This window comes from Elaeis guineensis, chromosome 7, assembly GCF_000442705.2.
Source record: "Elaeis guineensis isolate ETL-2024a chromosome 7, EG11, whole genome shotgun sequence".
NCBI classification, from domain to species: Eukaryota; Viridiplantae; Streptophyta; class Magnoliopsida; order Arecales; family Arecaceae; genus Elaeis; species Elaeis guineensis.
In genome coordinates, this window is record NC_025999.2 from 50,003,045 (window position 1) to 50,029,620 (window position 26,576).

Genomic DNA, 26,576 nt, shown 5'->3' on the forward strand with positions numbered 1-26,576 from the left:
AGAAATGTCTAAGAAACGAAAAAAGGCGGCAACAAAAGCTGGGAGCGGAAGCCGGAGTCCGGCACGGAATGCCTCCTGGTACAAACAGAAGCGACCAGGAGGGGGAGCGCTGGCCCGGTCGGAGGGGCCAGGAAGCTCCAGATCGTACTCTGAAGGGACCCCGTACCGAGCCCTTATCAGGAGAAGTTCGTCCGGAGTCGACGAACAAGGAATAGCGCCCGGTGCGAAGACCGGGCGAGACCCTGCCCCAAACGCGGGTTCGTCCGCAGAGACAGGGGCCTGGGGGTTTGAAGCAGAAGAACTCCCAGGGCTTACGGGGGAAGAAGAATCGGAAGACATTTTTCTTTGGCAGAGAACCTAAAGGGCCCTAGAAATGCAAGCCGAGAAAGGAGGGGGACGTCGGAAGTCAACTCAGGAGAGGACACGAAAGAAGAGGAAGGAGGAGAGGACCCTAAGCGGTAAGAAGGAGAAGGTGGGCACTAACCTATCCTGCTCTGGGGGCCTGGGGAGCGAGGAACGGAAGGCGCCTACGGCTCGAGAGGGCGTTCGTTAGAGCAGACTCTCGGGGAGATGACAGACGCCGGCAAGAAATCAGAAGCGGAGTGGGACGCCTGAAAGGGGGGAGGACGAGTTTAAATAGACCCTGGGATCCGGCGCCATAATGATCTCGAATCCCCCAAGGCCAGTCCGCATCCGACACGTGTCCCACTCCCCATGGCGGACGGCTGAAGGCGGCTGACGGTTGGCAGGGCCATAATTGTGCCGTACCTAGGCCAGCGTACCTGCGGGGTCTTCGAAGCGTCCCCTCGTTCCGCCTCAATTCGAAAAGACTCCGACACGCGCTCATTTAATGCCAAAATATCTGGGAGCGGCAGGGCGCAGGATTCGAAGGGACGGTTCTGGCTGTACTTCTATGTACTTCCTTCGTTTGAAATTCAAAACTCGGATGTAGGGGGACTGGTGTTGGGTATAAAATACCCACAGCCGGAACCCACGGCGGAACCGCCATCAGCAAGTGCGACTCCGCCCGGACTCCTACGGGAGCCGGGCTCCACCGACGACATCAGCACAGCTCCGCCCGGACTCCTACGGGAGTCGGGCTCCACTGCCATCAGCAAGTGAAGCTATGCCCGGACTCCTACGGGAGCCGGGCTCCACCGCCATCAGCAAGCGCTGCTCCGCCTGGACTCCTACGGGAGCCGGGCTCCGCCGCCAACATCAAAACAGCTCCGCCCGGACTCCTACGGGAGCTGGGCTCCGCTCTCAATATCAATCGCTGGTAAGCTCAATCCGGACTCCTATCAGAGCCGGACTTCACCCTTGACTTTGTTTGCAGCGCAGCTCCGCCCGGACTCCTACGGGAGCCGGGCTCCACCGACGACATCAGCACAGCTCCGCCCGGACTCCTACGGGAGTCGGGCTCCACCGCCATCAGCAAGTGCAGCTCCGCCCGGACTCCTACGGGAGCCGGGCTCCACCGCCATCAGGAAGCGCTGCTCCGTCCGGACTCCTACGGGAGCCGGGCTCCGCCGCCAACATTAAAACAGCTCCGCCCGGACTCCTACGGGAGTCGGGCTCCGCTCTCAATATCAATCGCTGGTAAGCTCAATCCGGACTCCTATCAGAGCCAGACTTCACCCTTGACTTTGTTTGCAGCGCAGCTCCGCCCGGACTCCTTTGGGAGCCGGGCTCCACCGCCATCAGCAAGTGCAGCTCCGCCCGGACTCCTACGGGAGCCGGGCTCCACCGCCATCAGCAAGTGCAGCTCCGCCCGGACTCCTACGGGAGCCGGGCTCCACCACCATCAGCAAGCGCTGCTCCGCCCGGACTCCTACGGGAGCCGGGCTCCGCCGCCAACATCAAAACAGCTCCGCCCGGACTCCTACGGGAGCCGGGCTCCGCTCTCAATATCAATCGCTGGTAAGCTCAATCCGGACTCCTATCAGAGTCGGACTTCACCCTTGACTTTGTTTGCAGCGTAGCTCCGCCCGGACTCCTACGGGAGCCGGGCTCCACCAACGACATCAGCACAGCTCCGCTCGGACTCTTACGGGAGTCGGGCTCCACCGCCATCAGCAAGTGCAGCTCCGCCCGGACTCCTATGGGAGCCGGGCTCCACCGCCATCAGGAAGCGCTGCTCCGCCCGGACTCCTACGGGAGCCGGGCTCCGCCGCCAACATTAAAACAGCTCCGCCCGGACTCCTACGGGAGTCGGGCTCCGCTCTCAATATCAATCGCTGGTAAGCTCAATCCGGACTCCTATCAGAGCCAGACTTCACCCTTGACTTTGTTTGCAGCGCAGCTCCGCCCGGACTCCTTTGGGAGCCGGGCTCTGCCGCCATCATCACAGCTCCGCCCGGACTCCTACGGGAGCCGGACTCCGCCGCCGACATCAGAATAGCTCCGCCCGAACTCCTACGGGAGCCGAGCTCCGCTCACGATGGCTCCGACCATTGCTGAGCTTCAATCGACAGATCCACGCCCCCTGACAGGCCCTCAAAACGGCCGCGACCCTGCTCCACCTCCTGTGGCGGACTCCACGCAGTATCATCATTCCCTGACAAGACGCAGCAGCCATAGCCGCCCTGCTCCACTTCCTGTGGCAGACTCCGCACAGCTCCATTATCCCCCTGGCAGGCCACAGTAACGGCCACGAACCTGCTCCACCTCCTGCGACGGATACCATGCGATTCTCCTGACGACGGACGCTGCTCCACCCCTCATAAAGGATTCCACGTGGCAAGTCGAGGTGATACCCACATGTCTGCTCCATTATCTTTCGCAATCAATTCCCCTGACCATGGGCGGCCCACTACCAGGCAGTTACACACGTCGCCATCAGTCCGTTGCCTCCCCCGCCTATAAAAGGGGGGACTCAGATACGTTATTTTTTAAGCTTTTTTGCCTTATCTCAAAACTCTGCTAAATTCTCCGTTCGAGCACTCCATTCTTGTTGAGGTAGAGAACTGACTTGAGCGTCGGAGGGTCTTGTCGGAGCAACCCCACCTCCGGTTTAGACTCTCCTTGCAGGTCCCGGCGGCGACCGTGGCTTCCTCAACTCCTGCTTCTCCGGCGCAGGCGGATTTTTGCACCAACACATCTCATGTATCAAAAATTGATCTAATTAGCATGCTTTTAGATTTAATACATCACATGTAACATCTAAAAAATAAAATTTAAATTGAACTATTCAACATAAAATTTATTCTAGATAGTTACTAGAATAATTCTACAACTAGTCTAGACATGCAACAGATCAATCTTATGTATTATCCAAATTTTTATTTTCTATTTTTGATCTGAATATAACATTTATATCATCAAAAAAATAGAGAATAAATTAGATCTAAATAATATTTTAATCTCATTAAAACATAAGCTTACAAGACTATTCATAAATCAAAACTATTCCTAGTCTAGTCATGCATCTCATGCATGTTAGATCTTCTCAGATTTAATTTTAAATATTTTAATTTTAGATCCTATCACATCTGATGTAACATTTGAAATATTTTAATATTAGATAAATTAAAATTAAAATCAGATCTAAATTAGATCTAAAACTGAGCAATGAACCTGGCTCTGATACCAGTTGAAGGAAAAATCATCTTTTTCCTTATAGGATCTTCCAGATTTCATCAAATCTGAGGCAGAATAATTTAAAAAAAAAATTATTCTATATTTATTTTAGATCTAAATCTCTAGATCTAATTTTATTATCTGATATTAATTCAAAAATAAATCTAAAAGCATGAGAAAATATGAAATACCTCAAGGATAATCTGATTATCCTGTAGATGATCGCAGCAAGCCTGAGGTTCTGATTTAGCCACGCAATCACCTGACCTTTACCAGTATCCACTGAGGTAGAACCTAGATCATCTTCTCCTCATGAATCTCTGCTCCAAAAATCAAAACTAAATCTGATTAGAAAGATCTTCAAAAGTCTTGAAGTTGGAGCAGTAGCTTGTTGAAGAACTCTTGCAGCCTTCCTGTTCAAGGCATCACCACACCTTGATCTTACATCAGATGGACACCCAACTCCTTGGGCGTGAAGAGGGGAGGGAGGACTTCAGATGGGATATGGAGAAGAGGAGGGGGGGTGGCAGCTTTGATGGGTTTGGTGCAATCTCTTAAACCCTAGGCGTAGATAGGGTTTATATAGACCCTGATGCGCTGTGCAGTGCCACATCATTCGACCAATCAGAAAATTTCATTTAATCCAAAAAAAAATTGATTGATGGAGTGATGTCATCTGATTATATCAGATAAGAACCCCCACCCTCTCTACTATGTTGGTGCCAACATTGGATAAGCACAATCATGTTGGCGCCAAAGAGTCCATGTTGATTAAGACTCTCCATCCTTATCCACTTGGGGCACCCACTTAATCCAATTGGGCTCATGCCATAATCTGATTATGGTGCCCAATTTAATATGGTTTTGGCATGTGGACACTCCACAAAAATCTTTCAATAAGCTCTTGCCAAGTGGCCTTCAGTTTAAGACCCATATGTCAACATTTGACAGATGTCCTAAAATAAAAATGGCAGGTGTCAGAAATTAGTAGGTGCTTGTCTTAAATTCATCTCATGAATTAAGATAAGACTTTTTTGAGCTGAACATGCTTCATTTAGACTGAGAGAAATCTTCTCAAGGTTCTCTGGGTGAGTCAAATTACATTTGGCTTAGTCGAGATAGAAAATATTACACGAGGAGAAAGTTAGGCTCAATCGTGTGCTAGCACAATTTTTTTGAACCTAATTGGATCTAATCCAAATTAATTGGGCTAGCCCAATTGATGACATCCAGATCCTAACCCTTGTTAGTGTGATCCAGTTAGGTTCAATTCTATGTACTATAAGATATGTCGTGATCTCATCATCGACATCATCGAAAACTCCTTTCGATGGACCAGAACTCTTCTGATTCAGACAATTAGAATGATCGATCATTAAGATCATTCTAATTGCTCCCAAAATCTATCAGTGACACCTAGCAGTATATGGTGGCAACTCATCAGAACTGAAGATGAACCTCTCGATGCATCTATCTGTGTGATTGAGTTCCTCTATCATAAGTCCCAACTGAATTAGGGTTAAGGTGAACTCGTCAAACCCAACATCAGTCTTATGAATCAATCGATCGATCCGAGTCCGATGTGAAACCCCAATAAAAAACTCTTTTTCATTATTTCACTCTGCCATGGCCATGGGCTTAAGGACTCGATCTTTCAATTATCATAGACTACTCCTCTCATCTACCGAGGTTGATAGATCTCATCTTGGTGCAATCTGGTTCCTACAATGAATATGCTATAGCTAACAAACAACTCAGGGTTTTGAATGGCTAGAAGATCGAGTTATGGTATAGTCAAACTATAACACACTCAAGGTGAACTGTCGATGCACCTCAGGTCAAAGAACTAGACATACAACTGCAGCATCGAGCTAGTCATCGACGAGAAGGTAGACTTCCTTATGACTGCTCGATATGGTCACGCTCAGTACTCTCATTCTCAATGAATACCTGTACTCTCGCTTCAGTATCTCCACACTATAGACTCAAGACACATCTATCCTAAGAAAGCGATCGTACACCAACCTTCCGGATCGATCACTATCCTCGTGATGATCTTATGGTCAGGAGCTGTTTATGAGTTAGTTATGTAAATTCATGCCTTAAATTTTCAACTCTTGAAAATATAAATTGACTTTCCTACTAACTCAAAGGATGTATCACAGACACAATGTACACAATGTGATAGAAGAATAACCCATTTATTGATTTATAGTCAAAATTACAAATTTGCCCTTAGATTTGTACAGGTGTCAGCCAATCTGGCATCTAGGGCATACATTTAAATGCATCTCGATCAGAAGGTGATGATTCAGTTGTTAATACATTAAAAAATTTTTTCTAATTATCATCTTGCTTTGGCCAAAGATTTCCAAATCAATGACCTATGAGATCACATAGGATGTTCGATTCTCTTATTAGGAGTGACTGATCCCTTATTGATCACTCACAACCTCCATGCACTCTTCACCATATCCAGAACACTCCACACAAAGATCAGGGGACCAAGTTAAGTAGTGAACCAAAACATAGATCCAAGTACATAAGGTACCATGACCTCAGATCTAAAGATCACATACACAACTCCCACTAGAGAATTATCAGTTGACATATAAATAAAACTCCATCTGATATTCTCTCACTGGTTACTTCAGTGAACTCATTCTCTAATGAGCATCCATATCTTTGTATTAGTATCCCCACACAAGTGATTGTGAGATCAACCATCCTCATTTTTGAGCATACATAGGACATGCCAGTCTTACCAGTATCATTGATCTCTGATTTAATGTACCAACGATTAAAAATATTTTTGATTAGGACTATAAAAAAATTAGGTCTCACTGGCGTGATCTCATCACGACCCCAAAATCATTGTTCAGACCTATGGGGTTCATTATAATCTTAAAATAAATAAGATGCAGTATATAATGAATCAAAAATATCTTATTTTATTAATAATAAATATCAATTATATGAGTTTGAAAGATAAATTATAATAAATATTCTATCACATCCCATATGCGATTGGCTTGTAGGGCATTATTCTATCAATCTCCTACTTGCACCTAAAGCCAATCGCCCTATACCTGATACCCATACTATCAAGGTGGTGGTTAAACTACTGCATTAACAAGGACTTAGTGAACAGATCTGCTATATTGTTCTTGATGTCAACTCGCTCCACGATCACATCACATCTTTTGACTATCTCCCGAACAAAGTGGAACCGTCTTAGGATATGCTTGGATTTATGGTGAGACCTTTATTCTTTTACTTGAGGAACTGCCTCAGTATTATCATAATAAAGGGGCACTGGTTGTTCAATCTCTAAAACCACACCCAATTCTGTGATGAATTTCTTTATCTAGATGGCTTCCTTAGCAGCCTCACTTATAGCAATATACTCAGTCTCAATGACCCAGTCAGCAACAGTTTGCTTTTTGAAACCTTTCCAACTTACTGCTGTTGCCCAGCTATGCAACCCAAGAGGGGGGGGTGAATTGGATTTTAAAAAATTTAAGCTTAACTAATTACTTATGAAAAGTATTTGTTAAAAGCTTGATGAATGAGAAGAAAGACTTTAATTCAAGATTAATTACCTAAAGCAAGAATACAAGGATATAATAAAGAAATAAAGAGAAACAATAAAGCACACCACAAACACAAGGATTTATAGTGGTTCAGTGCCAATCTTGCACCTACATCCACTCCCCAAGCTCCTACTTGGGAATTTCAATCCACTATACTTGTATTCAACCCGAATACAAACGTCGGAAACTCCGACACTAGCTATCCCAAGCTAGTCCACTTATTTTTCAGGTACAAGCCAACCCAAAATACTCCGATTTCAGGTTCGGATCAACCTTCCCTTGTTTTGGAAACCCTCCAAAAATAAGAACAATTACTCACAAAGAGTAAGACAGTTTAGAGTACAAATAAGTACAAGAATAGCGCCTTAAATGAGCGAATATAACAATAAAAATACTTTACTCAAATGAAGAATCCCCTTTTGGATTTCCTCAAGGTGTATGAAGAGTTGAATGAACGCTTGAGGAGAAGATGAACTTGATTGAAGACTTCTTGAAGGCTTTGAAAGAGCTCTTGATCAAGGTTGAAAAATAGGCTTGAAAAATCCTCTCTTTGAATACTCTTGAATGCCCTTTTGAACACTCTTGCTTTTCTCTTTCACAATCTCTCGTGTATATTGTAGATCTCTTGTCTCTCTCGTGTGGATTGTGGATCCCCTCTCTTTTTCTTTTGTGTATTTCGTTGATCTCCTCGTGTATATTTTTTTTTTGGATCTTGTTTTTTCTTTCACCTTTTGAAACCTTTTATAGCCTTAAGAAACAAGAGAAAATATATTAGGCAGAAAAAGAGCCGTTAGAGCATTTTTAGGGAGCATAAAAGGCAATTAAAACGGGCAAAAAACTAGCCGTTGCGGACGATTTCCGTCGCAGGGGTCGACTCATGAGTCGACTCATGCTTCAGGGGTCGACTCATGAGTCGACCTCTGTTGCAAAGATCAGAGATTTGGTTTTTAGATTTTTTTGGCCCAAATCAGCAGAGGTCGACTCATGAGTCGACTCATGCCTTGTGGGTCGACTCATGAGTCGACTCACAGGTCATGCCAAGCCAAAAATCCAGCGTGCCAAGGGAAATTTTTGCGTGCCAATCAGCTCATAGTGCCATGAGTTGACTCATGAGTCGACTCATGCACTTCAAACATTTATAACTTCAAAAATATAAGTCCAAAAATAATGAAATTTTCATCAATAGATTACAAATCATTTGTTCTACTCAATGGTACTATCAAATCAGAATTTTAGTAAAATTATAATTTTGCCCCTGAAGAGCATAAAGACTTTTTCAATTAAAAATATTTGTATCCCTTCAATCTGCTTTGTAATCATCAAAATCAATCTAGGAGCAACAACTGCACCACCATACAGGATGAACACATATCCAAATATCAATTTACTATCATTCGGATCAGATTGAAAACTAGAATCAGTATAAACTTTTAGTTTTAAATTAGATCCACCATATATCAGAAAATATCTCTAGTTCTTCTTAAGTACTTGAGTATGTTTTTCACAGTTTTTCAAAGATCCTCCCTGGGATCAACCTGAAATCTGCTTACAATACCGAAGGCATAAGCAACATTAGGTCTGGTACATAACATAGCATACATTATTGATTTTACAGTCGAAGCATAAGGAATAGAACTCATTCTATTTCTCTCTTCAGATGTCTTAGGAGATATCTTCTTAGAGAGTTGTATGCCATGACCTATGGGCAAGTAACCTCTTTTACTTTCCTCCATGTTGAACCTCTTCAATACAAGATCAATGTACCTAAACTGGGACAAGTCTAGCATCCTATTTGATCTATTCTTATAAATCTTTATACCAAGTATATAGGATGCCTCACTCAAGTCTTTCAAGAAAAACTTTTGTAATAGCCAAGTCTTGATCGATTGCAACATTGGGATATCATTCTCATTGAGCAGTATTTCATCCACATATAAAACCAAAATGATAATAATACTCCCACTATTCTTCTTGTACATACAAGGTTCATCCATATTTTTTATGAAGTCATGATTTGACTGTCTCATCAAAATAGATGTTCCAGCTCCTCAATGCTTGCTTTAATCCATAAGTGGATCTATTGAGCTTGCATACCTGATTTGCTCTCCCACTTGAGACAAATCTTTCTAGCTGAGTCATATAGACTTCTTCCTCAAGGTTTTCATTGAGGAAGGCAGTCTTGACATCCATCTGTCAGATCTCATAGTCATGGTATGATGCTATAGCAAGCATTATCCGAATAGACTTGAGTATGGCTATCGGTGAAAAAAAAATTTCATAATCAACACATTATTTTTATCTGAAATCTTTTGCCACTAGCCTGGCCTTATAGGTCTTTACTTGACCATCTGCTCCAATCTTCTTTTTGAAGACCTATTTGCAGCCTATTGGGGTCACACCCTTAGGCATATCAACCAAAGTCCATTTCAGATTTCATGGCATTGAGCCACTTGTTAGAGTCACTACTTATGACGGCTTTTGAATAGGTCGTGGGATTATCATTCTCAATGATGTGGATTGTATTGTCATTCTCAATGACAAACCCATACCTGAGTAGTACATTACGTACTTTACTCGATCTTCGGAGAGGAGGTGTATGTAGTGACTGTGCCTCAATAATGGACACATCTGGTTGCAAACCATTTGGTGAGTCGTGGATGGATTGTAGGTTTTGAACTTCCTCAAGTTCAACAAATCTCCTATTACCTCCTTCTTGGATAAACTCTTTCTCCAAGAAAATGGCATGCAAACGAACAAACACATTTTATTGAGTAGGGATATAGAAGTAGTATCCTATACTCTTTTTGGGATAATCTATAAATCTGTATTTTTTTCATCTAACATTCAGCTTATGTCCATCAATATTTTTCACATAAGCTGGGCAACCTCAAATCTTAAGATGCTTAAGATTAGATTTTTTTTCTTTCCATATTTCATATGGAGTGGTAGAAAAAGACTTAGAAGATACTTTATTTAAAATATATGCTACAGCCTCGAGGGCGTATCCCTAAAAGGATAATGGAAGATCTGTGAAACACATCATGGACCGCACCATATCTAATAAGGTGCGATTCCTCTTTTCTGTAATTCTATTTAATTATGAAGTATAAGGAGGTGTCCATTGAGAAAGAATTTTATTTTATTTCAAATAATCGAGAAACTCACTGGATAAGTATTCTTTTTCTCCATCCGATCAAAGAATTTTAATACATTTACCAGTTTGTTTCTCAACCGTTCTTTGATACTCTTTAAATTTGTCAAAGGCTTCAGATTTGTATTTCATTAAATACACATATCCAAACCTTGATCTATTTTTAGTAAACATGATGAAGTAAGAGTATCCACCTCTGGCTTGAGTCGACATTGGACCACATACATTGGTATGTACAAGATCCAAAATATCACTCACCCTATCTCCATGTCCAGTAAATGGAGTCTTGATCATTTTTTCTATGAGATAAGATTCACAAGTTTCATATGATTCATAATCATAAGGATCAAAAAAATTATCTTTGAATAACTTGTTAATCCTTGACTCATTCATATGGCTAAGTCAGCAGTGCTAGAGATATGTGACATTCATATCCTCTCTATTTCTTTTCTTCATATTATCAACATGAAGCATATTATCATTAAGTGAAAGAAACAAAATACCATTATCAATAAAGGTACTTCCATAATATTCATTAGAAAAGTAAATAGAACAACCATTGTTCTTTATATTAATTTCAAAAACTTGTTTCAATAACAATGGTACAGAAATAATATTTCTAACAATATTAGGAATGTAATAACCGATCTTCAATTTCAAAACCTTATCCGAAGGCAACTTCAAAACCCAAGTTTTAACAACTTCGGCCTGAATGGACTCTCCACTAGCGCCCAATAGCTCGAAGTCATCTTTATTCAGATTCCTTACTTTTAGTAGACCCTACAATGATTTGTTAAGGTGTGAACCACTGGTGGTATCCAATACCAAGAATATAAAAATGAAGTACTTAATGATAAATTAATTTGTATCATATACAAACCTTTAGCAATGTTTGCCAATTTCACTGTTGCAAGGTACTCGTTGCAATTTCTCTTCCAGTGGCCTTCCTTGCCACATTGATAACAAGTACCTTTAGCGGAGACCTTCTTCATCTTCTTCTTGAAGATGCCAATCTTAGTGTTCATCTTTTTCTTAAAATCCTTCTTTACATTTTTCTTGCTGATCTCATCAACATGAAGGACTTAAGCCTTTTCACCCTTGAAATGATTCTCTACTATTTTCAGCATGTTCAGCAGTTCTAGCAGGCTGATGTTCAGTTTGTTTATATGATAATTAATAACAAACTACGAAAAAGAGTCAGGGAGAGATTGCAGGATCAAATCCTGACTCAATTCACCATCCATGGCAAAATTCAGCTGTCCCAGATGAGTGATCAAATCAATCATCTTTAGGACATGCATTTGCATGGAGGTGCCTTCAGTCATGCGGGCATGGAACAACTGTTTTGGTATCTCATATCGAGCAGTTTGATTTTGTTCTCCATATAACTCCTTAAGATTAAGGAGAATAGAGGGAACATCTATGTCCTCATGTTGCCTCTGAAGCTCATTGCTTATAGAAGCAAGTATGATGCATTTGACAGTCACACTATCATCTTTCCACATCTTATATGTGGCCCTTTCCTCCTCGAAAGTATCTTCCCTAAGAAAAACTGGAGCAGGTGTATCCAGAATATAGGAGACTTTCTCCTAAGTGAGAACAATTCTCAAGTTTCTTAATCAGTCGATATAGTTGGGTTCAGTTAACTTATTTTCATCTAGGATACCTCTAAATAAAAGTGAGAATGCCATTTGTGTAGTTAATTTACAACAACAAGAACATAATATAAATGAACGACTCATGATGACATGCACAACTAGACTAGGACTTTTATCTAATTGTGTCTCTCACTATTTTATCGAACTTCATATTTTTTAAATATGAAAATTGAGAAACATACTAATATTTTTTAGTGGGGTTGAGATCTCTATTCCTCACAAACACCTTGTGGATAGCACAATAAGTATTCATGAGTTCAAGAGCAAGTAACTCTTTACCAATTGTACCTTTATAATTCTCAACATCTTTCTTTCTTGCCTTTAGATCACATATAGTCTTGTAAATAGCACAACAAACTATAGTATTCTAGTTAAGTCCAAAATTCAATCTAAGTTTGAAATTCAACAAAACCAAATTAGCCAGGTAAGTAGGTGGGAGACTCTCCATAGTTTTTCTAGACACCAACAGAGTTGGCTAGGCCAGCATACGGACCTAATTATAAAATTACTATTTATACTTTTTTCGATACCAATTGATCTTAAGAATTTGACTTTTGATTAAAAAGTGAATCTCGATATTACAACTTAATATAACTAAATGAGAGACTTTAAATTGGTCTCGGCACATCCTAACTATAAGCACATAAAATGTGCAGTATAAATTATGCAAATTTGTATGCTTCAACTATTCATAATAGTAATCACATTATCATGCCAAAAATCATATAAGGATGCATTCGAAATCATAACATATGACTAACAAAAACATATAATATAACAAACCGTAATCTAATTAGGCATGCATAACACCCTTATTTTCTATACATCAATTTAAGCATCAAGATACCATGATAATAAAAATTCCAATTTATCATAAATTTATAATTTAATAATTAAAATTTAGAATCATAATTCACTAAAAGTTAAAAATAATTTTTGAGTTTGAAGAATTGATGCTAAAAATAATACTACATTTTTGACAGGATATGAACAAGAATGATTCTATGCTACCAAATTATACTTGTTTGATTGAATCAGATAAGGGTGGTGGCTTTGATACCACTGTTGGATTCTTGCTATGCAGTGAAAAATAAATTTTAAAATTTTAAAATCATACAAATCAGTAGTTTTATTAAATAAAACTACTGAGCCAGAATCCAAACCCTAGAATCATTTTGTTGATATCGATCAAAGCAAAAACAAGCATGCATAGGGATAGAATTTTAAACTTTCACCAAAATAAAAAAATGGCACATTGGTGTTCTCCCTAAGACCCCAAGGTAGAAGTCCTCCAATGGTGATCCACATGGAAGATGGCTAAGGTCTTTTCTAATCGGTGTGCTGTCGTAGCCTTATCTTCTTAAGAATACTATCGGCTTCGAACTTGCATCACAATCGCACCAAAATCCAGTTGCTTTTGATCTCACCACTAGAGCGACACCAAGAAGACACTCTTCAGATGTCATACAATCTAATATTTAATTTTTAGCTCCAACAAATGAAAAAACCAAATCCTAGGGCACTTAAGCAATACTTACTGAAAATCTCACCACCCATGTAGCAACTTTTGCCACTCAAAATTCTCTCTTTTTTTTTCTCAAATGTTTTTCAAAATTTTTCTTATGTTTACCACATCCCTTCTCTCTAATTTTACCCAAAAATCACACCCAGAAGCCATGTGGGGCATCCCCTATAAATAGGGGACCAGGGGATGTCTCATGGGATGAAGGGGCGCCAACATTTGGCGCTCCAAATTCCCATGCACCAAATAAATTTATCGAGTAAATTTTTGGTGATTTAATTACTTAGAATAGAAGAACTCTTAGTCTTCTATATTCCATAAAAAATTAATAAATTTTGATGATAAAACATAGGATTTTGATCAAGAATTTAAGGCAACACGTGTTAGTTAAGAGCCTTCTTTAAGAAGGACTCTTAACTTCACATGCCAAAATAAGAGGGGCGGCATTTATTTTTATGTATAGGTTTTGGTGAGTGCAGAGGAGTCCTTCTCCACTTAAAATTAGTTTAAGTTGAATAAGGATCCAATTTAAATTGACCCAATCTCATTAGGTCAAAGCCAACTGGTCTAGGTTAGCTCAAACAATTTGATCTAAACCAATTTGGGAACTTGGGTTAATACAATATACTAGTATATCAAATTAACCTATAGAATTTATATTAAACTCTAATTAGATCAGATCAAGGCCAAATCTCAAAGTGTGTGACCTATTGGGTTCCAAATCTAGCTAGCAGTGGATCCAGACTTTCGACGTAATTCTAATCCGATGAGATTAGGTCACTCAAAGAGTCCCAATCAACTTGGACTCTTTCAAATTGATTCCAGAATCAAATTCTTTCAATTTTGATGAGCTCATAAGTCAAGATTAATATCTACAATGTATCATACTATCTAAAAAATTTAAAATTTTGATAAAAAATTATCAAAATATCTTTCAGTGATAAGTTTTCATGTAATTCAATCTTTCAGTCAAATAATATCTCAGATGAGCTGAGGGCATGAAAATATATCAAACCCAATCACTTATCATTATATATCTTGATCAGAAGGTGATGATTCAGTTGATGATACATTAAAATTTTTTTTCTAATTATCATCCTATTTTGGTCAAAGACTTTCAAATCAACGACCTATGAGACCACATAAGATGTTTGCTCCCCTTATTAGGAGTGACAGATCCCTTATTGATCACTCCAACCTCCATGCACTCTTCATCATATCCAGAATACCCCACACAAGGATCAGAGAACTAAGTTAGGTAGTGAACCAAAATATGGATCCAAGTACACAAGGTACCATAGTTACCTCAGGTCTAAAGATCACATACACAACTCCCACTAGAGAATTATCAGTTGACATATAAATAAGACTTCATCTGATATTCTCTCATAGGTCAATTCAGTGAACTCATTCTCTAATGAGCACCTATATTCTTGTATTAGTATCTCCACACAAGTGGTTGTGAGATCAACCATCCTCATTTCTGAGCATACATAGGATGTGCCAATCTTATCGGTATCATTAATCTCCAACTCAATGTACCAATACTAAAAATATTTTAGGTTAGGGGTATCAAGGAATTAGGTCTCACTGGCGTGATCTCATCACGATCCTAAAATTATTGTCCAGACCTATGGAATTCATTATAATCTTAAAATAAATAAGATGCAGCATATAATAAATCAAAAATATCTTATTTTATTAATAATAAATATCAATTACATGAGCTTGAAAGATAAATTACAATAAACATCCTATTGCATCCCATATGCGATTGGCTTGTAGGATATTATTTTTTCAACAATAATAGCACAAAAATCATCTTTTATTAGAAACTTAAAATCAAGTTTAGCCAAAACATCTATAGAGATGACATTCATCAAAAAAGAAAGATAATAATGACACTCATTTAATATGATACTATTAGACTCGAAAACAAGCTTATAGTTTTCAAAGCTAGAACTGGAACAAGACTTCTATCTCCAACATTCAAGAACTACTCGTCTTCTCTAAATTTTTTACTGATCTGCAGTCCCTGCAATGAATTGTAAATATTAATCAAACTTTTAGTATCCAATACCCAGATAGTAGTATCATAAATAGAGAAATTATAAGGAGTTATCATATAAATACCTGACGAAGCAATTGATTGCTTGTTTCTCTTGTTCTTTAGCTTGTTTGGATCAAGAAAAGCTATATATGCCAGACAATTTCTTTTCCAATGACCTAGCTTCTTGCAAAAGAAGCATTCTATCTGGCTGTTATCGACTTTTGACTTTTTGCTCTACTTTGGCTTGGGATCGGCGGTATGATTTTTTTGTACCTTTTTCTTCTTTCCTCTCTCAGAGGAACGATGACCTACAGATGAACCTCCAACTACACTGACTCTTTCTGGAGCTGATGGTCCTTCTCGAATGTCTATAGCAATCCTAGCAAACTATGGTAGTTTACTATAGGCTTGGTCATTCTGTAATGACTCAAAAAGAGTAGGTAGGATTTCAGTAGCGAGTTCAGTATAGCATCCTTGCCTAACTATTCATGTAACGAAAAGTCAAGTTTGCTTAAACATTCAATCTACTTAATCATATACAATATGTGATCGGTGATTGATGCCCCTTTTCGTATATGAACATTGAATATGACGTAAGAGGTTTTATGTCTCTCCACATCCTCAGGGATACTGAAGGACTCATTCAATATTTGAATTATATTCTCTGATTGTGTATCCTCGAACTTATGGCTAAGTTCGTCGTTGATAGCTACCCTTATAATGTAACATACCATCATGTGATCACTGAGCCACTTCAAATAAGTATCTCTCACAGCATGGGGTGCATTGGCAACAAGTTCTTCAGGTGGTAGATCTGTAAGCACGTACAGAATCTTCTCGTGCTCCAAGATGATCTTCAACTTCTGATGCCAACTATCGAAGTTGGATCCAGTAAGCTTATCGCTGTCCAATAGCGAATGAAGCAATAGAGTGTTGGCCATAGCTAAAAAAAAAAAATATAAACGTATTAGTATATGAATTATTTTAATCCTAAAGATATGGATTTTAGTTTAAAGGTTCTTTCACTATTTTATATGAATTGATAGACTCTACCTTCAATTCAAAAAATTTCATTAATTTCTTAGTGGGTACTAGAATCCTCACAAACTGCATTCAGATCCGAGTGTGGCTCAACCAATCCTAGTGCATCCATGGATAGGTTCATAACCAATTATTTCTCCAAGCAACTTCTAGCAATTAAGTTTTGCCTCAGATATCTCTTCAGTAGGTGTGTAGCACCTTCACTGAAAATTCTGATTAGATCCAACCATTAACATGACTACACCAAGCATATCCAACAAATGAATCTCTAGGTCTGAGTGTGACTCGGCCAACTTGAGCATTGATCTGAAGGGATCAACAAGATGGTCATATGATGGATGATAATTCTAATACCCAATAGACACCAGACATGTGGTGCCTCCAATACCTATTTAGAATATTGAACTCATTATTATGTACCTTAATGAGAGGCTATAAACAAGTTATCCACATAACTATATCATTTTAAAGACCTAATAATTTAGAAGATTTGATTTAATGATTTGAGAATAAGAGAAGAAATTGATCTGTGAGTAGTAAATCCTCCCACTGACTTCACCAAATCATGAAGAAGATTTTATACAAGCTGATCTAAAGACACCTAAATCAATCATACTGATTTATCTTAATGGCATGGGTCAGCTCAAATCGATTATTGACCTAATCAAAATATAATCTACCATGTTGGCCAGATAAGTGAGATCGATGGGAGGGATATGCCATTAACTTGCCATATACGCCATCTAGGTGAGTAGCTCCCAATTAATAACCACCGATCAAAACTGCCCAACTTATCTTAGACATCAACTGATTAATTAATTTTGATTTGGTCCACCAAAAGATTCAGGCTCAACCACTGAGCCATGATCATGGTCTATTTAGTAAGATCAAAAAATATAGACTTGATCAAGCTTCAACTATTGAGATTGAGCTAAAGAAATTTTTGATCTAATCTAATTCAACTATTGATTAGATTTAATCAATTTCTCTATTTAGTCTACATATGTTTTTAACCCTAGGTCTAACCCAATGGAAGGACCTGATTGATGCTAACCCATTACCCATTGAGTTATGTGGTGTCTTATAATCTTCAATTCACAAATCTAGATTGTTTTAAAACTTAATTCCAAATTAAGTGTGTGAAACATGTGCTTCAATTTATAGAACTATTCTACTAGAGTTTCAAGTGAAGCATACCATATATTTCATATCATGAAAATTAATTTTTATATCTATATTTTATAATTAAATATGCATGATTATGATCTAAACTTCAATACACATAATATATATCATGGCTACTTTTAGATCACTACCAATTACATCTAATATAACTTGCTATTCAGATTTTAAAATAATTTTTATATCTAAATTTATCTTATTGTAATGAGTCATAAATCACTTTAGATCCAATCTAAATTTATTTATGATCAAAATAATTTATAAAAATCTATTTGCTATTCTTCTTCATGAAACAGGATCATAATGATACCCCTATACATCATAAAAGAACTCATGAATGGGCAAGAGAGGGACATCAATCCCTACTTTTTTTTATGATCGGATGGTCTAGTGATCACATCAATCTGAGTACTAGACTACTAAGATCTGAAATCTAATTTCAAATAAAATTACATCTACATATAATTTGTCAAAACAAAACAAGCATGAACATGACATTGATCATATCAACTGTTGGTGCAAAAATTTGCCGACGTCGGAGAAGCTGGAGTCGAAGGAGTTGCGGTCACCATCGGGACCTGCAAAGAAAGTCTAAACTGGAGGTGGGGGTGCTCCGGCAAGACCCTCCGATGCTCAAGTCAGTTCTCTGCCTTAACAAGAATGGAGTGCCCGAACGAAAATTTTAGCAGAGTTTTTAGATAGAGATTAGAGCTTAGAGAATAACATATCTGGGGGTCCCTTTTTATAGGCGGAGGGTGTAACAGATTGATAGCGACGTCTGTAACCGCCCGTAGTGGGCCGTTCAGGGCCATGAGGAGTTTGTTATGGAGAGTAGTGGAGTGGAGTCGTGGCATCACCGTGGCCTGCCACGCAAGCCTGCTGTAGAGAGTGGAGTGATGTCCGTTGTCGTGACTTGCCAGAGCATGATGGAGCCATGCGGGATCTGTTATAGGAAGTGGAGTAGAGTCGCGGCCATTACTGTGGCCTGCCAGGGAGTCCAGGCCTGTCGGTCAAAGCTCGGTTGGGGTGTTTGGTGGAGAGGGATAGCTCTCCGCTTGAGAGGAGCTCGGATGTTGCTGGCGAGCTTTCTACCGTTGGGTGCCTAGGGTGCTAGTACTGCAGGCGAAGGTCATCCCTGTAGAAGCTGGTCAGGGGCTTTTTGCTAGAGGGGTTCAGCTGCTGGGACCCGTGCGTTGTAGGAGTTTGTCCGAAATCTGCCCGCTACAGAAGTTTGGTCGAGTCTGGTTCCCGTAGATGGGGATCGTTTGTTGAGGAAGCTCGATCGAAGCCTGCCTGCAATAGAAGTCCGAAAGAAATCGTTTACAAGGGAAGCTCGGGTGGAGGCTTACAGTAGAAATCCGCGCGGACTGCTCGTAGTAAAAATTTGAAGTAGACCGCTTGTAGTACAGCTCGGAGTAGATCGCTTATGGCAGAAGCTCGATGTAGACCGCTTGTGGTGGGGCTCGGAGTAGATCCCTTGTAGCAGAAGCTCGGTGTAGATCGCTTGTGGTGGGGGCTCGGAGTCCGGCCCTTGTAAGAATTCAGATGAGGTCTACCTGCAATGGGAGTTCAGGGCTAAGTCTGACTCCCGTAGGAGCTCAGACGAAGTCTACCTGCAGTAGGAGTTTGGGGCTGAAGTCGACTCTCGTAGGAGCTCGGACGAAGTCTACCTGCAGTAGGAGTTCGGGAAGAAGTCTGGCTCCCGTAGGAGCCCGGATGAAACCCAGAAGGTGGTCGACCATCGTAGAAACTTGGATGGAGCCCATCCATCATGGAAATCGACTGTTGGGAAAGTTCGGCCACTGGCGAACTGATGTAGTTCTGGAAGAAATTCGGATTAGAGTCGATCGAGTCCTGTCGGAAAAGATTCGGAAGGGGTCTGGAGAACGGTTGACCCTTGTAGGAGGTCGGCCGATAGTAGAATCCAGAGAGCACTAAGAAAGCCTGATGGACAACCGAAGAAGCTTATCGCTGGGGGAGCCCAGGAGATGTGGCAGGAGTTCGTCCGTTGGTGGAACTTGAGAATATTTGGAAGCTCGACCGTCGGAGGGTTCGAAAAGATGTGCCCAAGGTCGGGCGTCGGTAGAGTCCTGGAGGGTCACTCCTGGCACAAACTTCAACTGGGGGGTATTTTATACCCAACATCGGAAAGTTCGGCCACTAGCGAACGACGTAGTTCTGGAAGAAATTCGGATTGGAGTCGATCGAGTCCTGTCAGAAAAGATTCGGAAGGGGTCCGGAGAACGGTTGACCCTTGTAGGAGGTCGGCCGATAGTAGAATCCAGAGAGCACTAAGAGTTGCCTGATGGACAACCGAAGAAGCTTATCGCTGGGGGAGCCCGGGAGATGCGCAGGAGTTCGTCCGTCAGGGGAACTTGGGAATATTGTGGAAGCTCGACCGTCGAAGAGGTTTGGAAAGATGTCGCCCAAGGTCGGGCACCGGCAGAGTCCCGGGAGGGTCACTCCTGGAACGAACTTTGACTGGAGGGTATTTTATACCCAACACCAGTCCCCCTACTTTCGAGTTCGAGTTTCAAATGAAGAAAGTATAGAAAAATTTTTACAGCCGAAGTTGCCCCCTTGAATTCTGTGCGCGACCGCCCTTAGATATCATGGCATTTAATGCGCGCATTCCGGAGTCTTTTCAAGTCGGGGTGATCCGAAGAGATTTTTCGGAATTCTCGCTGGAGAGCAGTCCCAAGTGCCACGCTATAATGGCCCCACAGCAGTCAACCGTATGCCATGGTGAGTGGGACACATGGTGGGCATCGATCGGCCTAGGGACATCCGCCGTCATGATTGTGCCATGCCCTGTTGCCTATTTAAACCCACTCCTTCCCTCCAGGGACTTCACTTCGCCTAAGAGTCCAGTCGGTATCTTTCTTCCATCTGAGAGTTCTGCCGCCCATCGGCACCCTTTTCGACCCTAAGCATTCTTTGCGTCAATCCCCGCCATCTCCGCCATCTCTCTGCCTACGTCGGGTCAATCTAGGTTGGTCCGAAACTTCTCTTGTCATTGCTGTCGTTCCTTCCTCTTCTTGCTTTGTTTGTTCAGCTTCTGAGGGTTTATTCGCAATCTTTCCCGACCTTTCAGATTTTCTTCTTTCTTTTCTCTTGTTGCAGGCACGGACGTAGGAGTTGCCCGGCGGCCCTCGCCGTCGATGTCCCTTAGAACGTCGAGCCTTTAGTCCTCCGAGCCCTTTCAAGGAGTTCTCCCACCGGGGCTTCTGCCCTGGAGGTCCGTCTCGAGGGGATGCTACGGATCGAGAGGAGGAGGAGAAGGGAAACAATGGCCCGTAAGTTCAACGACCGCGAGCTGCCACTGAGGGCTCCCACAGCTTCGAAGGGGACTCGAGGCAAAATCCTTTAACAACAGGGATTTAATAACGAAACTGGCCGGTGAGTGCGTCCGCCCGAAAATTTTGAAGTAGTGAACGGGGCGACACCGGTCAAGGGGGTAGAGTTGCCATCATAAACTGTGGCGGGCTTCTTGACGTCGTTGGGGTTGAGGGACCAGAGGCGTCGGCGCTGACGGCGGAACAGTAGGACTTGTTGCGGGGGTGGTGGAAGTAGCGCATGCGACCTCGTCGAAGTACCTAGGATGGTAATTGTTGGAGAGAACACGGTGGTGGTGCATGCCTCTGGCGTTACCGTGGCCTCCGGGGTACTTCCAGTTCTTCTTGATGTAGGTCGTCGTTACCGCCGCCATCGCCGCCGCCGCCCCTTGAGTTCTATCCCCCCTTTTCCCCTTAGGGTTAGAGTTTCGACAATGGGCGGAACGAGGCGAGGGTGAGAGTCGATGGGTTCATCATGCGTACTGGGAAATACTGCTGAGAAAGATGGAACTGGAAGGAGAAGTCCGTACTGGGAAATACTGCTGAGAAAGATGGAACTAGAAGGAGAAGTCGAAAGCTTGAAGTGGTCTCTAATGTATTCTCTTCAGGTCTTGTAGTATTGTTCTTCTTTCCTTGGCCTTCAGGGCTTTGTAACATATATCTTGTTAATCGAAAATGAAAAGAGATTTTTTGTTACCTTGTCTGCACTTTGCATCAAATTGTCATCCGTTGAACTTCTTTTATTTATTTATCATTTTTTTTTTCTCATTCGATGTTGATGTTGTCTGAAGGTTCCTGGTCGTCACTACGTTGGCTTGCTTTTCTTGTCATCTCTCTTTTTCGGCCTTAAGGTCTTTGTAATGCATACTTAGTTAATGAAATGAAAAGAAAATTTTCCATTACCTCTTCTACTCATGTGTTGAATTATCGTTTGCCGAACTTCTTTTGATTTTTGCCTTGCTCGATATCGATGTCATTCGAAGGTACCCAATCGTCGTCACATTAACTTGTCCCTTTTGTTTATGGCCGTAGATTTGTCCGGGGCCACTCGAGTTTGATGCTTCCTTTCAGAGTTCGAGCTCGAGGTCCGAACTTCTCGTCGCCTTGAGGAAGCTGTCTTATCCTTGGTCTGTGTTGAGAGCCCACTTGGAGACTGGGGATTTTTGATAAGAATCTCCATCCTCGCTGAGATGAGATCCCCTGTATCTTTGACATAATTTATTTTTCATTTGTCGTTGGTGTAGTTCGTCGCTTTTCTTTTTAACTTCCCTCTTTTTTCTTTTTCTTTTCTCGAGTGAGGGTTTTCCTCTGCTCTTAGCGGGGTCGCAGGAGCGGGAGGGGCCACGAGAAGGTTTTCTTTTTCTTATCTGGTCTTGAATGATCAGATCTTAGTTGGCGTCAGGATGAGGTTCTCCTCCTATTCCTGATGTAGTCGAGTTAGCTCAAGTTAGGACGAGGTTCTCCTCTGTTCCTAACAGGGCTGTGGGGGCACATATGGGCGTTGCAGGGCCTCTCCCTCCATCCGGTCTAAGGAGAACCGGGCCTTCGACTTTGCTCATGTTAGGGCGAGATTCTCCTCCTGTCCCTAACAGGGTGTGGGGGCACATAAGGGTGTTGTAGGGACTCTCCCCCCATCCGGTCTAAGGAGAACCAGGCCTTCGACTTTGCTTATGTTAGGGCGAGGTTCTCCTCCTATCCCTAACAGGGCTGTGGGGGACATAAGGGCATTGTAGGGCCTCTCCCCCCATCCATCTAAAGAGAACCGGCCTTCGACTTTGCTTATGTTAGGGCGAGGTTCTCCCCCTGTCCCTAACAGGGCTGTGGGGGCACATAAGGGCGTTGTAGGGCCTCTTCCCCCATCCGATCTAAGGAGAACCGGGCCTTCGACTTTGCTCATGTTAGGGTGAGGTTCTCCTCTGTCCCTAACAGGGCTATGGGGGCACATAAGAGCCGTTATATGGCCTCTCCCCCGTCCGGTCTTAAAATAATCAAACTTTCAACTTTGCCCATGTTAGGGTGAGGTTCTCCTCCTATCCCTAATAGGGCTGTGGGGGCACATAACGGCCGTTATATGGGCCTCGCCCTCCGTCGGTCTTAAAATAATCGGACTTTCAACTTTGCCCATGTTAGGACAAGGTTCTCCTCCTGTCCCTAACAGGGCTATGGGGGCACATGAGGGCCATTATATGGGCCTCTCCTCCGTCCGATCTTAAAATAATCAGACTTTCAACTTTGCCAATGTTAGGGCGAGGTTCTCCTCCTGTCCCTAATAGGGCTGTGGGGGCACATAAGGGCCGTTATATGGGCCTCCCCCCCATCTGATCTTAAAATAATCGGACTTTCAACTTTGCCTATGTTAGGACAAGGTTCTCCTCCTGTTCCTAACATGGCTTTGTTTTCATTGTCTGAAGGGTTTATCCCCTGTCGTTACGAGTTCATGGCAAAAGGGAAAGATATGCAAATCTGAAAGGAATCTTAATTTATAGCAAAGTCGTTAGTATACATTTACAGTTTTTCAAATCCCATGGTCGTAGAAGGTCTGCTCCCATCGAGGTCCTCCAGAGATGGAGTTGATGATCCCAATTGGAGGCCGATCTCTGGGCTGCTCTTCCTCCTTGGCGGCTAGGTTGTGGCAGGGCCCTTGGCCGATCCTCTCTACCCTTAGGTCGGCATCGAATGAACCTGTCGAGCCGACCACGTCTGATGAGCTCCTCGATCTCATCTCGGAGTTGAATGCATTCTTCATTGTCGTGGCCGTCGTCACGATGGTAGAGGTAAAACTTGTTAGGATTGCACTTCCGGGGTGTGTGTGCATCCTTTCTGGCCTTGGGAGCTGCTCTCTGACCTCCATCAGCACTTGGGTTTTCGATGCGTTGAGGGGGGCATAGCTGCGGAATCTTCCTAGGGGAGAGCCCCGCCGAATCCTGCGTCTGGGCTTCTCTGCCTGCGTGCTCGGGGAGGAGTCTGGGCGCGCTTGTGCCCAGGAGGGGTCCGAGAATGTGGCCGGCTTCATTCGGCCCTCTTTCAACTGTGGGCTTGCCGGAGTCGCCTGCCTGCCGCTCCTTCGCGGCCTCCTCGTCCTTCAGTTTGAAGGCTTCCTCCACTCAGGCATATCCTTCGGCCCAAGCCAGCAGATCAGCAAAGTCTCTGGGATACTTCTTTTCCAGGGAGAAGAGGAGGTCATTCTTTTGAAGGCCCTCTTTAAGGTGGCCATTACAACTGATTGGTCCAGGTTCCAGACCTCCAGGGCGGCGGCGTTGAAGCGGTTGACGTAAGCTCGGATGGATTCTTCCTTCTTTTGCTTGATGTTGATGAGGGACTCCGAACCTCGCCGGGGATGCCAGCTGCTGACGAAATGAGCCACGAACTGGTGACTCATTTGGTCAAAGGAGAAGATTGTACCCGGCTTCAATGCCGAGTACCAATTCCTGGCTGCTCCCTTCAAGGTAGATGGGAAAGCTCGACACAGGATGACGTCTGGTGTGCCATGGAGCAGCATCATGGTCTGAAGGCCTCCAGGAGGTCGACCGGGTCTGAGATCCGTCGTAGCTCTCGAATTGGAGGAGCTTGAAGTTCGGCGGGATTGGTTCCAGCATGATCATTTGAGAGAAAGGAGGGTCAGTGCAGATGTCCTCACCGTAAGCAGTGGGAGCACGGCAGAGCTCTTCGATCCACCGGTTCATCTCTGGAATCTCTGATCTAGGAGGTCCTCTTGATTGCGGGCCTCGAGGGTCTTCTGGTGGAGCGAAGGTAGGGACTATCCGAGGGTTGAATCATGATCGGATGGAGGACTCTCCGCTTTCTATTTTTCTTCTCTGGGAAAGACAGGGCGGCTGGCCCATGTGGCCTGCCCGGTTGTCGGATTCTAGAACTTCGGCGATGCTCTTTCCAGCCACACCGATGCCTGCGGCATGCGGCTGCTGCTGCATGGCCTGCACTGCTTCGGTGAGGCCTCTGACTTGTTGAACCAGCAGGTCAAACTGTTCCATGCCGACTGCCGTCGCTGGAGGAGGAGCCAGGGAAACCGAAGATGAAGTCGGGGCTTGTGGAGCTCGCTGAGATCTGGCCGCGAAGGCCACTGATTGCCTGGTGGATGCCCTTCGGGGAGGCATCAGGTGGAGATCAGGCAGGCAACTGGAGGAGGAGATGTCGGAGTAGATGACCGGAGATGGTCCCGTTGAGTGCTCCTTTAAGAACAAGGGTACTACGAAGACACACCTCTTCCTCTAGCGCCAATCCTATTGGTGCAAAAATCCACCAGCATCGGAGAAGCTAGAGTCGAAGGAGTCACGGTCGCCGCCGGGACCTGCAAAGAAAATCTAAACCGGAGGTGGGGTTGCTCCGGCAAGACTCTCTGACGCTCAAGTCAGTTTTCTGCCTCAACAAGAATGGAGTGCTCGAACGAAAATTTTAGCAGAGTTTTTAGATAGAGATTTGAGCTTAGAGAATAACATATCTGGGGGTCCCTTTTTATAGGCGGAGGGCGTAATAGATTGACAGCGACGTCTATAACTGCCCAGTAGTGGGCCGTTCGGGGCCACGAGGAGTTTGTTACGGAGAGTAGTGGAGTGGAGTCGTGGCCATCGCCGTGGCCTGCCACGCGGAGCCTGCGGTAGAGAGTGGAGTGATGTCTGTTGTCATGACTTACCAGAGCATGATGGAGCCATGCGGGATCTGTTATAGGAAGTGGAGTAGAGTTGCGGCCATTACTGTGGCCTGCCAGGGAGTCCAGGCCTGTCGGCCGAAGCTCGGTTGGGGTGTTTGGTGGAGAGGGGTAGCTCTCTGCCTGAGAGGAGATCGGATGTTGCTGGTGAGCTTTCTACCATTGGGTGCCTAGGGTGCTAGTACTGCAGGCGAAGGTCATCCACTGTAGAAGCTCGATCAGGGGCTTTCTGCTAGAGGGGTTCAGCTATTGGGGCCCGTGCGTTGTAGGAGTTCGTCCAGAATCTGCCCGCTACAGAAGTTTGATCGGAGTCTGGTTCCCATAGAAGTCTGGATGGGGATCATTTGTTGAGGAAGCTTGGCCGAAGCCTGCCTGCAATAGAAGTCCGGAAGGAATTCGTTTACAAGGGAAGCTCGGGTGGAGGCTTACAGTAGAAATCTGGCGCAGACCGCTCGTAGTAGAAATTTGAAGTAGACCGCTTGTAGTAGCAGCTTGGAGTAGATCGCTTATAGCAGAAGCTCGGTGTAGACCACTTGTGGTGGGGGCTTGGAGTAGATCGCTTGTAGCAGAAGCTCGGTGTAGATCGCTTGTGGTGGGGGCTCGGAGTCTGGTCCTTGTAAGAATTCGGATGAGGTCAAGCTGCAATGGGAGTTCAGGGCTGAAGTCCGACTCCCGTAGGAGCTCGGACGAAGTCTACCTGCAGTAGGAGTTCGGGACTGAAGTCCGACTTCTGTAGGAGCTCGGACGAAGTCTACCAGCAGTAGGAGTTCGGGGAAGAAGTCTGGCTCCCGTAGGAGCCCGG